The sequence below is a fragment of the Schistocerca cancellata genome, chromosome 11, assembly GCF_023864275.1.
Source record: "Schistocerca cancellata isolate TAMUIC-IGC-003103 chromosome 11, iqSchCanc2.1, whole genome shotgun sequence".
Taxonomy (NCBI): domain Eukaryota; kingdom Metazoa; phylum Arthropoda; class Insecta; order Orthoptera; family Acrididae; genus Schistocerca; species Schistocerca cancellata.
The window spans coordinates 144,007,072-144,021,105 of record NC_064636.1 but is presented as its reverse complement, the minus strand read 5'-3'; positions in this window follow the sequence as shown (position 1 = coordinate 144,021,105).

Below are 14,034 nucleotides of genomic sequence, written 5' to 3'. Positions count from 1 at the left end.
CTGCAATGGTGCATCGGAATCTAATACTGCTGTCCCAGGATAGGCTCAAAGCACGAACTATTAGAAGAAATACTCCACTTGTAAATAAGTCGACATTTAGCCTTTTGTATTCAATATCGACGCAATTTCTGTGTTTCATCATTGATTTGAAGGTCCAAGGGATACAGTACACCTAAAATGGTGCATCGGAATCTAATACTGCTGTCCCAGGAAAGGCTCAAATCACGAACTATTAGAAGAGTTACTCCTCTTGTAAATAAGTCGGCATTTTGCCTTCTGTATTCAATATCGATGCAATTTCTGTGTTTCATCTTTGATTTAAAGGTCCAAGAGATACAGTAAACCTGCAATGATGCATCGGAATCGAATACTGTTGTCCCAGGAAAGGCTCAAAGAACGAACTATTAGAAGAGTTACTCCTCTTATGAATAAGTCGACATTTTTCTTTTTGTATTCAATACCGATGCAATTTCTGTGTTTCATCGTTGATTTAAAGGTCCAAGGGTACAGTAAACCTGCAATGGTGCATCGGAATCTAATACTGCAGTCCCAGGAAAGGCTCAAAGCATGAACTATTAGAAGAGTTACTCCTCTTGTAAATAAGTCGGCATTTTGATTTTTGTATTCAATATCGATGCAATATCTGTGTTTGGTCGTTGATTTGAAGGTCCAAGGGATACAGTAAGCTGCAATGGTGCATCGGAATCTAGTACTGCTGTCCCAGGTAAGGCTCAAAGCACGAACTATTTGAAGAGTTACTCCTCTTGTAAATAAGTCGACATTTTGCCTTTTGTATTCAATATCGATGCAATTTCGGTGTTTCATCGTTGATTTGAAGGTCCAAGGGATACAGTAAACCTGCAATGGTGCATCGGAATCTAATACTGCTGTCCCAGGAAAGGCTCAAATCCCGAACTATTAGAAGAGTTACTCCTCTTGTACATAAGTCGACATTTTGCCTTTTGTATTCAATATCGATGCAATTTCTGTGTTTCATCCTTGATTTGAAGGTCCAAGGGATACAGTAAACCTGCAATGGTGCTTCGGAATCTAATACTGCTGTCCCAGGAAAGGCTCAAAGCACGAACTATTAGAAGAGTTACTCCTCTCGTAAATAAGTCGACATTTTGCCTTTTGTATTCAATATCGATGCAATTTCTGTTTCATCGTGGTTTTGAAGGTCCAAGGGATACAGTAAACCTGCAATGGTGCATCGGAATCTAATACTGCTGTCCCAGGAAAGGCTCAAAGCACAAACTATTAGAAGAGTTACTCCTCTTGTAAATATGTCGACATTTTGACTTTTGTATTCAATATCGATGCAATTTCTGTGTTTCATCTTTGATTTAAAGGTCCAAGAGATACAGTAAACCTGCAATGATGCATCGGAATCTAATACTGTTGTCCCAGGAAAGGCTCAAAGCACGAACTATTAGAAGAGTTACTCCTCTTATGAATAAGTCGACATTTTTCTTTTTGTATTCAATACCGATGCAATTTCTGTGTTTCATCGTTGATTTGAAGGTCCAAGGGTACAGTAAACCTGCAATGGTGCATCGGAATCCAATACTCCTGTTCCAGGAAAGGCTCAAAGCACGAACTATTAGAAGAGTTACTCATCTTGTCAATAAGTCGACATTTTGCCTTTTGTATTCAATATCGATGCAATTTCTGTGTTTCATCGTTGATTTGAAGATCCAAGGAGTACAGTAAACCTGCAATGGTGCATCGGAATCTAATACTGCTGTCCCAGGAAAGGCTTAAAGCACAAAGTATTAGAAGAGTTACTCCTCTTGTAAATAAGTCGACATTTTGCCTTTTGTATTCAATATCGATGCAATTTCTGTTTCATTGTTGATCTGAAGGTCCAAGGTATACAGTAAACCTGCAATGGTGCATCGAAATCTAATACTGCTGCCCCTGGAAAGGCTCAAAGCAAGAACTATTAGAAGAGTTACTCCTCTTGTAAATAAGTCGACATTTTGCCTTTTGTATTCAATATCGATGCAATTTCTGTTTCATCGTTGATTTGAAGTTCCAAGGGATACAGTAAACCTACAATGGTGCATCGGAATCTAATACTGCTATCCCAGGAAAGGCTCAAAGCACCAACTATTAGAAGAGTTACTCCTCTTGTAAATAAGTCGACATTTTGCCTTATGTATTCAATATAGATGCAATTTTTGTGTTTCATCGTTGATTTGAAGGTCCAAGGGGTACAGTAAACCTGCAATGGTGCATCGGAATCCAGTACTGCTGTCCCAGGAAAGGCTCAAAGCACGAACTATTAGAAGAATTACTCCTCTTATGAATAAGACGACATTTTGCATTTGTATTCAATATCGATGCAATTTCTGTGTTTCATCGTTGATTTGAAGATCCAAGGGATACAGTAAACCTGGAATGGTGCATCGGAGTCTAATACTGCTGTCCCAGGAAAGGCAAAAAGCACGAACTATTTGAAGAGTTACTCCTCTTGTAAATAAGTCGACATTTTGCCTTTTGTATTCAATATCGATGTTATTTCTGTGTTTCATCGTTGATTTGAAGGTCCAAGAGATGCAGTAAACCTGCAATGGTGCATCGGAATGTAATACTGCTGTCCCAGGAAAGGCTCAAAGCACGAACTATTAGAAGCGTTACTCATCTTATAAATAAGTCACGTGAATGCTCGGAGTCAGGTATACTAAAATTGAATGCTGATATGAAAACCAGTTTTGAAGCAAACATGGGTAATCTTGGAACGCAAATCAGTCAGTTAACAAACCAAAGTGACAATCTTGGAACGCAAATCAGTCAGTTAGCAAATCAAAGTGACAGCAGGTTCAGCAGTTTAGAATCAAGGATAGAGGACATCCAAGCACAAATCAAAAATTCGAATGACACCATGGAGGAAAAAATTAAAGCCATTACCACTGCTTACGCAAGCGAGCTAAACGCAAGCGTACACGCAAAAATTGATAGTGTTCTTTCGATGGTGGAATCCGGCGAGACCAATATTGGTAGCAAGTTCATAGATATGCAGGCCCAAATAGATGTGTGTAAATCAACTGCGAGTGACTCTTTGAAACATTTCAGTGATGTTTCAAAGAGAGTTAGCCAATTGACAGAAAGTGTCAACCACGTTGGCGAGCGAGTCGAAGACCTTGCTCAGCAAATATCCGATGTCAATATTGACAAAAAGATCGCATATGTCAACACCGGTATAAGCAATACACTTAATAGGGAATTGGAAGAGTGGAAGCAATCCAAAGAACAGTACATTGTCAGCAAGGTACACGCTGAACTAAAGGGTACGGTTAAATCTGCTTCCGGTACTTCTGGTGACACTTTAACCAGTGAATTAGGTGAAATCAGACGAGCATTTAGCCCCGATCTTCCGCAATGGAAACGTCAGCTAAGCAATGATATAGATCAACTAAAACGACAAGTTACGGAATTGCAAGGTGACAATCAAAGTGAGTATTCGCTACCGCCAGAACACGATAATCGTCAATACCCCGAGTGTCAGGTACAATTCTCACAAACAGTAAATAATACGCGTGGCGAAACTTCTACGTCACGTAGTCATGCCGATCAACTAACACTCGTTGAACTAATGCGAGACGAGAGTGTGCTAAAACACAGAGCTTTTCAGCCTTTTATACCTGCAAAACGAAATATACATCGAATGGTATTTCTAAAATCATTCACAGGCGCTTTTCCAGAATCATGGAACGACAGGCAGCGGATACAGTTCATCTTAGGCTATGTACACGGTGAAGGATCAATTTGGGGTACAGAAATAATAAACAAATGTCACACCTATGCAGATTTTGAAAAGCATTTTTTGAATAAATTCTGGAGTTCAGGTTACAACAAAGACTCCGAAAGGAGGTTTACAACGCCGAACCTTTCAACACCAAAGGAGGAGGTTTGAGACGTTATTTTGAAAAATATCTACGTAAAATTCAGTATTGGGACACGCCCATTTCAACCAAAGATGTAAGCATGATCTTAAAGTCAAAAACTTCCTGTGTCAATAAGAGAAAAACTAGTTAATGTGAGTGAAGAAGACCTAGAATCCTTTCTTCTGTTCTTGACAATTTGGATATGATCTATGAGGATGTGCGTGCGAGCGCGCGGAATAATTATAATAATGGACCGCCCGCTCCGCAGCATGTAATATTAGTAATTTTCGCCTCACAAACATTAATATACGCTCAATAGTAAACGCCTGATGGCCTAAAGTTATCGAACAATTGTAAAGTAAAAGAAATGAACCATCGCATAACAGTGACAGAATCTATTATTCTTTATCTTTGCCGTTCTTGCGCGGTGCCAGTAAATCTCTATGTACATGTACCGATTAATGGTGTAAAAAAAGAATTCTGTTGTTTCAAGACAAATGAGGTTTTTGGCGCCTCACCTTTTACTGTTTGTATTCCATGAGAGGCGGACGCGGACTTGCTGCGTTCCGCAACTGTATTTTATATTCTATGGAAAGTATTGAGTGAATATGCTAATTGTTATTTTTTCCAATCAGAAAACATGTAGTTTCTTGTAACTGATATCGAACATACAGAGTCAAGAGGACATTTTGACTGTTATGTATAAAGTATCTAACCACAATGGTCATCTATTGTAATTTAATATGAAAAGTTACGTAGCATTAAAAAACGTGTGTTAAAGATAAGTGTGCTTATTTTCGTAAATTAACCTTGATGATTCCATCTCCTTAATTAACTGAATGATAATTATTGTTTGTGTTACTTCATCATCAGAAATTACGATCACGCTGATGGGCCGAACGCAGCATGAGGCAGAAGGAACATTATCGTTTTCGTATTTTTCTGAACCAACATTTTTTTGTGTAGTGTTGCATTTTTTTTAAAAGTCTATAAATCTTCTGGTCCCTTAGTGTTGATCCGGGTATGACTACATCGCGACTATAAAAATGCACAGAAATGATAATGTTTCTTCCGAACGATCTCAAATATATATATATCAATATGCTGCTCTTATTCAGGTATATTATGGTCAACGTATGTTGTTATAATAGCGTAATAAATCCCTGATTCTGTTGCCAAGTGGCCCACCAAAATATTCACTTTTTCGACATTAAAAAAGAAAAGTAACAGTTCTTTTTATTTTCGTGCCCCAAGAGCAACGCTACACTTGGCGCCCGAACAGGGACTCGATCAAAAAATCATTTCATTTATGTGTTTAAAAATTTTTCAGTGCTTGTTCTAATAATTGTTTCATTTTTTTCATGTGGATGCAATTCAACCGAGAAAGAGAAGTGGGAAAATCTTTTAATTAATTCAGAAGAACGATTGATGAAATTACCAAAAAACGCGAGTATTCATCTGTATCACCATCAAGACAGCCATAGTAAGTGAAATTTTTATACGCAGTAGCCAAGCTTTCGTAGTGACGTAGCATCTTTCGAGTTGATCAGAAAGTAAACCTGTCTTTCCTTGCCTTGAAACAGCTTTATTTCAATTTGTCCATAGTCCATTCTTATGTAGTTAAAGTCAGTGAAAGTGTATCATTGTTGTCAGTGCATAAAAAAAATTACGATATGGCGGATAACTACGCTCAAAACGGGTAAAACATGTGATATTTCATTTGTTTGTAATCAGTAGGAACCATCTTGTCTTCTTGGCGTAAATGAACGTCAGTTGTTACCCAGAGTTTAAATTTCATCTTAGGTGCCAGTAAGCCATAGCACTACGTCACAGACAAACGACTGACGGCAGTGACAAACAATATCTGTAGCATTTTGACAAATAATTCATGAACATGGCTGACGGTAAACAGCGGACACAAACAAAACCAGACGACAGCGGTGATGCGAATGCACCTCACTATCCATTAGGATCACGCGCGATAGGTACACGAGCGGAGGCAGAAACAGCCTCGACCGAAGTATTAGAAGCTGGTCCTAGTGTGCAAACTATTCCCGCTTTTGAAAAAAATGGCTTGGCTGCAATGATCGAAGCAATAATGGAACGCAAGTTCGAAAGCCAAAAACAGGAAAGATTAGATGAAAAGGCCCGTGAAGAAAAAGAGAAGGCCGAAAGACGGCATAATAAAAATCAGGTCCTTACAAATCTGTGCAACTCAGTAAAAGCAGACATAAATTCAGTAAAAACAGAAATAAATTCGGTAAAAACAGAAATAAATTCGGTAAAAACAGACATAAATTCGGTAAAAACAGACATAAATTCAGTAAAAACAGATCTGCAAACGGAGATAAATGACCTAAATACACGGTTAAATTCGGTAAAGGCCGAACTAAAGGCAGACATAACAGCTGATTTAAATACCCTGCTGGGTAATGTCCAAAGCCAAATCAGTAGTCAGATCACGACCATGAGGCTAGAAATTGACACATAAGTAGAGTCAAAAATAGAGGATATTTCAAAACGGTTAGATGAAAATATCGAAGCAGCCAAGGGAGAAATAAATTCAAATGTCATGGAATATCAAAAACAAGCTGCGACCTTAAAAGAAGATTATACTGCAATCTCTGATGAGGTCAAAGGAGTTAAAACCGCAGTAGACACGATCGAGAATGTTGTTGATGATCTTTCCAAACAGATCGAGACTCTTAATGTAGAGGATCAAATAAAGAATACTGTTAAGGCACATGCTGAAGCATTGTCTGACCACTACCAAGAGTGGATTAAAAATAAAGACGGATTCATAGACAACAAGGTCAAGAACGAACTCAGGGAAACTGTCAAAAACGTGACATTTGAAATATTGGCGGCCCCTGGAAAAACAGGAGACACGGTGATGTCAGAATTAGGCCAGATAAGACGAACGTTAGCTCAAGATTTACCTGAATGGCGTCAACAGATAGTTGATGAACTTCGTACACTAAAATGTCAAGTTGAAAATTCCCCACCTCCCGTGTCAGGAGACTGGAATAATTCACCACGAAGTAATGAACAACAGCAGGTACATTACCGTTCACCATTTGATAACGCTCAAACTCATAGTTCTATAGAAGCACAAGTTAACCAGAGTACCAGCCCACCCACTTTCGTCAGTTTGATGCAGGAGGAAAGCGTGATCAAACATCGTATTTTTCCGACCTTTCACCCACAGAAAAGAGAAATTCATCCTATAGTGTTCCTCCGAAATTTTTCAGGAATTTTCCCGAATAGCTGGAGTGACCGCCAGCGAATTCAATTCGTTAGTGGATTTATCGTAGGCGATGCTGCCTTATGGGGAACCGAAATGGTCGACTCTTGTAAGAGTTACAAAGAGTTTGAACAGATGTTTTTAGCTAAATTCTGGAGTTCTGGTGTGCAGCAGCGCCTGAGAAAAGAGGTTTACAACGCCAAAGTGTTTAACAGTAAGCGCGGTAGTTTGAGAAGGTATTTTGAAAAATATTTAGCGAAAATCAAGTTCTGGGATTCGCCGATCACCGCCAAAGACGTTATTATGATTCTAAAAACTAAGCTACCTATTGCGATCAGAGAAAAGTTAGTAAACGTGTCTGAGGACGATACGGACATTTTCCTATCTGTGTTAGACTCGTTATATCTGATTTACGAGGACGCTAGTGTTGATGTTGGCAACGCTCACTTCAGTGCAGGCGGCCAGCACAATACAGAATATGCAGGCAACAATGGTGGCCGAGCGAAAGCGCGTCACAGCGACAGCCAGTACCAACCCCACAACGGTTTCAAAAATAAACACACTACGTACTCCAACAGCAAATACAAAAATAAGTACAATAACGGCCAGAGATACAATCCAATATATAATTCGTCACCACCTCAGTACGAAAATGCACATTATAACACACAGCCCCAGCAATATGGAAACACGCAACCGATCAACGGTAATTATCAAAACGATCAGTCTTACGATTCAAATCGTCAGTGGAAAAGAAATAAATGGCATAATCAAGGTGGAGACCAACGTACACCTTTCAGTAACGGTTACAATCAACACAAGCCACAGCATAATACCTTTCAGCCACAAAATATACACTTCACGCAACAAGCGAACGGACCTTCGGGAAGTCTGAAGCCTAAACGCCCGCATAATACGCAAATTTATTATGCGCAAGCGAATACGCCAGGACAACAAGATCCATTTCCAACCGAGTTCGTACCACAAAACCAACACCAGTTCCAGACGGAAGAAACTTTAAGAAATATAAATCAGCAGGAAAGTAAGCGTCGAGCGGAAAATTAAAAGCAGCACCTTTGAGCCTCCTAGAGGATGCTGCAGGTTTGAATGGGGGCACCCTGTCCCTTAGTCCACACGAAATTAAAGCAATTAGGTATGACAAAGAGACAAACTTACGGGATGATCTAGTAGCAGACACTGAGACGAAAGACAATGATGACGTATGGGACGAACAAGTTCAAGCTTCCATAAGAGTATCAATTGCCAACATACCAGTAACAGCCATTGTAGATACAGGAGCTAATATAAATGTCTTATCTTTATGTTTATTTAAGCAAATATCCTCTGTATGCAAAGTTTTATCACTTCCAATTCAAGGTTGCACCGTATCGGGAGCAATTGGTCCACTAACACAACGTGTAGATCTTCAGACTCAGCTTCAAATCCAGATAGAGTCTATTTCAGTAACGTGCATTTTTCTTATTGTTAAAAACCTATCAGTGCCATGTATCCTGGGTATGGAATTCTTGAGGCAGACGAAAGCTAAAATTGACATCGAGTGTGGAATCTGTACTCTAGTAGCGAGCCAGCAACAAGTAACTGTAAATTTGTTAAGAAGTAAGGTGAAGACAAACTTTGGGGTGCTTCGGATAGCAGTACGGCCATGGACTAAAAGACAACAGTACAGTCAGACAGAAGACGTGACAGATCCTGAAAGTGTTAATGACGATGAGTGTAAAGACCTAATTCCCGGTCAGAATGAATTATATGGTAAAGCTAGTGAGTCCACTGAATTATCCAAACAACAGAAGAATGAGCTTTACAATTTGTTAACAGATTACGTTCAAGTATTTTCTAAGAAACCTGGACTAATAAAAGGCTTTGAATATCGAATGGATGTCCTGCCCCATTCAACCTACTGTAGAACAAGCTATTCCAGTCCATATGCGAGACGAGAAGCTGTCAAGTGCGAGATCAGGAAAATGTTACGCTGGAATGTGATAGAAGTATCTCATTCACCTTATTCGAGTCCTTTATTGTCTGTACTAAAATCAGATGGTAGCGTAAGGCTAGTCCTAGATGCCAGATTAATCAATAAAATTATAGTACCCATAAGAACGAGACCAGAGGCTCTTGAAGAGCATCTGCAGAAGTTTCATGGAGTTAAGTATTTGAGCACCCTTGATTTGAAAAGCAATTACTGGCAAGTAAAACTTGCGCAGGAGTCTAGGAAGTACACTGCGTTTATATTTGCAGGTAGATCTTACCATTTCAAAGTTGTACCGTTTGGACTAAATGTGAGTTCCGGAATTTTTATTTCTGCCCTTGACTATGTACTGGGTCCTGAACTTTTAGACCAGGTAACAGTCTATGTGGATGACGTTCTTGTAGCATCGAGAAATTGGGAAGATCATGTGGCCCTTCTGCAAAAGATATTTCAACGATTCAGAGAGTATGGTGTTACAGCAAATCTTAAGAAATCCAAGTTTGGAAAAAGTGAAATTAAATTTTTAGGACACATCATCACCCCTGAAGGAATTAAACCCGACCCGGAAAAATTGTCTGCTATAAAAAACTTTCCAACCCCTGTTACAAAAAGGCAACTGAGAGGATTTATCGGTCTTACGTCATTTTTCAGACGTTTTGTTCCCAATCAGGTACTGAACAATCCCGCTCTTCACAACCTTTTAAAAAAGAATTCACATTGGAATTGGACGCCGGTATGCCAAGACGGATTTAAGAAAATTAAAGACAGTCTGGTTAACAGTATCATTCTCCATCATCCTCAGATGGATAAGGAATTTTGTATTATTGCAGACGCTTCCTTTGTGGGTATCGGCGCTTGTCTTTTTCAGATTCAATTAGTAAATGGACAAGAGCAAATCCAAGTGAATAGCTTTGCGAGTCGAGTGTTATCAGAGTGTGAGAAGTCTTATTCGGTTACGGAGTTGGAGGCACTTGCCGTAATATGGGCTTTTAGGCGATTTAACTATTATATCTATGGAAGAAAAATTAAATTCTATTCAGACCATCAAGCCTTATCATTCCTCCTTACATGCAAGTTGCAACACCCTCGTCTTACTCGATGGTGCTTATTCCTGCAGGAATATGACTTTGACATTGTATATATAAAAGGTAAAGATAATGTTTAGCAGACGCACTTTCTCGCTCACCTGAGGGCTTACCAGAAACCAGCGAACTGGTGGAACAAACGTCTAATTATAAAGTTTTGTTAATGAAAGATCCAATTCACAGAAAGTATTTTCTTCAGTTATGTAGGCAGATTCAGATTCTTCAAAATACAGATCCAAAATGGAAAAAGGTTATACAAATTCTTCACGAAAATCCAGCCCACAAGTTGTCCAAGTTTTATAAAGTTCATAACGAAGTGCTATTTCATAAGACGTCTGAGTCATCTGAGAGGTGGTGTGTTTGCATCCCTCGAAATTTCATTGAACATCTTCTGTGGTACACTCACATTTCATGGGGTCACTACGGACCAGAAAAATGTAAAAGGAAAATCTCGACTTACTGTTATGTTCCGAATCTACACCAGAGAATCCATAAATTATTGAGAAACTGTGTCATCTGTCAAAAGGCAAAATCCTTAAACATTTCCACTTCATTCCCACTAAATCCAATAATTGCTGAAAGGCCAAACCAGCTTCTTAGTATTGATTTGGCAGGTCCACTACCCACCGGTAGGGGAGGCGCTAAATACTTAGTAGCAATCCTGGACAATTTTTCTAAGCACATAAGACTGTACGCAGTGAAATCTTCTTGTGCAAATCCAATAATTCGTCGCATTGAAAATGACTATTTCCCACGATTCGGGGTTCCAGAATCAATCTTGTCTGATAATGCTTCAAATTTCACATCACGCCCGTGGCGTGCATTTCTTGCTCGCCATGGAATCAAACAAATTTTGATATCCCTATTTCGACCGCAATCGAATCCGACAGAAAGAATCTTCAAAGAATTTAACAGATTTATAAGGACGTACATTCCGAATAAGCAATCTAAGTGGGTAGACTTCGTAACACCTTTCGAACAGATTGTAAACCACCTTCCTCATGTGTCGACCGGATTCACGCCACATGAGTTAATGTCAAGATCAAAAGAAAGGAATGAATGGATAGACCCCCCTTCCAAAGTTACAAGACAACGAATTGGACCTAGACGTAAAAATCAGGCAAGCTCTCATATCATTGACAACGTATGCTAACCTCCGAAAAAAGGCATTTGATAAGAAGGTAAACAGAGTTATAGATTTCAAAGAAGGAGAAAAGGTATTAGTCAGAACTCACTTTAAACCATCCCTGTTGTTAAAGAGGAATCGTAAGTGGCAACACATTTATGAAGGTCCCTTTGTGATAATGAGGAAACCACACATTAGTAGCTATTTGTTATCTGACCCTGCCACGAATAAAATCAAAGGATTGTTCCACCATCATGATTTAAGAAAATTTTATAACGCCAGGAATTAAGTTAATTTAAGCTGTAAGAAAATTCTAAGGTATTGGAGACCAGGATTAACCAATGAGTAACAAGAATTGAACTGAACTGAACTGACTACGGACGTTAACCGGTGCTAAAAGGAAACCTTATATATCAAAACAACGTGTCTGGAAAATGAAATACTGAATAAGTTGTAGACAAGTATTTACATGAATAATCTTTATGTAAACAGGAGGACATGTCCTAGAGGCGATTTTCAATTTTAGTTATAAGTTAGTATGTAAGAAAAATGATGTACTCGAGAGGTATTAATTAGCCCCGAGGTACTAAAATGAGGAAAGAGGAAGGAGCGAATAATGCACTTCTCTCACTAAATAGTAATATGAAAATGATGATTATATGTGCTTAGTATTTGTAAGTGAAATTTAATCGAGGACAAGTTAATGACCTGTTTTGAGAGGAAATACTTAAACGTCCAGACAAAAGAGGAAAGTTTTGTGAAAAGATTTGATTCCATGAGGTTATTCCCTATTTTCAAATGTGACGTAAATAAGGCACCACCTGTTAGCGCAAAACAGTCGGTAGATTTAACTTGCAACTTCCAGCACAGTGCTGTGCCAACGATGAAATAACATCTCTTTGAAGTAAACAGATACCTAGGATTAAGCATGAACAGATTGATAATGTAGTGCAATTGTTCTAAAAAAGGCCTGACGTTAACCTTAAGTAAAAGCGTGATGGAATAAAAAGGAAGTTTATTATATAACGCAAAGTAAGATGAGTCCAGACGATAAACAATCTGAGTAAAAGAACATATGAGTAACATGATTTATTATGCCAACTTCACGGTACTATTGAGCATTAGCGATACTGCAAATTCACAAGCTAGCAGCAAATAGAATAAGAATCTCGCCCAAGCTTCACAGGTCGCGACAGCAGCAAACAACAACACTCTAGTGAGAGGCTTATATATACAAATGATAATTAATACCCAAGTGCGTAATGCATAAACTTGACTTAGTCTAAGAAATGAGCAAAGAGTAGTAAGCAAGCTGCAGCAAGATACATATTAGATATACATGCCTGAAGTGACAGATTTTATTTTAAGTGCGCACTGCAATATTTATTGTTTTCTCTGTGATTATTGAATCCCTTTCCTAAGTGCAAATCCTTTAAGATCCTTGATCCTATCCACTCCTCAGGATCAACTTGTAAAGATGCACGTGTGCTTAGGAAGTGAGGCACTACATATAAAAATGAGTAGGTTCGCGACGCGCATATTGCTTTTGTAATGCGCAATGTAAATTAAATTTTCGACCTGGTTGAGGAGTAATTTAAATTCTGTCGACGATCTGTGAGTAGGCCCGCTTTGCCCACTTTTCTTTTACGACTGTTTGTATTTCCACACGAAATCCCGAGGCGGAATTGCTATTTTCAAATCTGTCCTCGAACTTTCTTTAAAGACAAGCACATACGAGAGAAACTTTGACATAAATGAAGCTCCCCTCACAAGTCACTAAATAAGACGAACAATTTTTAAAAAAAATGTATTGGGCCTACAAAATGAATAAGCAAGCGTGATAAAGATTACTATGAATGAAATTAATTTGTAAAGGAGATTGGAATGGATTTGGTCAAAGAAAAAGGACTTATAATAGCCTACCTGCGACCGTAGGCATAAATAAAAAAAAGACTAATTAAGAAACAATTGTTCTGATTCAAAGTGGTCAATTAGATTAATTCTCGATTTAAATGAACTCTTGTAAATATTAGTATGTAAATCAATTTGTAAACACCGTGTGATGTTATGAAGCGAGAATTTCTTTTAATACACCGTTCACGCAGACGCTCACCACAGTGCAAGTGAAGTTTTAAAGTTCGACGATTTTCAGTGGCAGTATTCCACTGCACCATATGTGTAAAAAAAAATTCATTGATGTGTGCAGTGTGTAATAATCAGTGTCATTCCACACGTGCAGTTGCAGCGGTAGCTACCACTTACCTGTGAATCCGTAACTGGATAGTGGGCAGGAAGTGATATGAGGCAGTTTCGGTGGCAGAAGCTCCCTCCAGCAATCTAAAAAGCACAAAGCCACGATCCGGCGAACAAAAGCGACGCACGGCACCTCAAGCGCGAAATCAACGCTCTGCAAGAAAGCTCCGGTCACGTGCGCGCGCACAGACTGAATTTCAAGATTGCTCGCAACAGTGGAGGCGGACAGCCACCACGTGACGAAATAATGTAAACGTTCAACCGCCAACACAGTTGCTGTGCGCTACATTCTGTAGCAAAAACATTCACACCCAGTACAGAAAGCATTTTGTATGTATCATAAATCTTCCGAGAGACTCTAAGATCGAGAATTTAGCGTAATTAGTATAATGACTGATTGTACACAGAGACAAGTCACAAGGTCACCTCTGAACACTGTTGAAATGTAA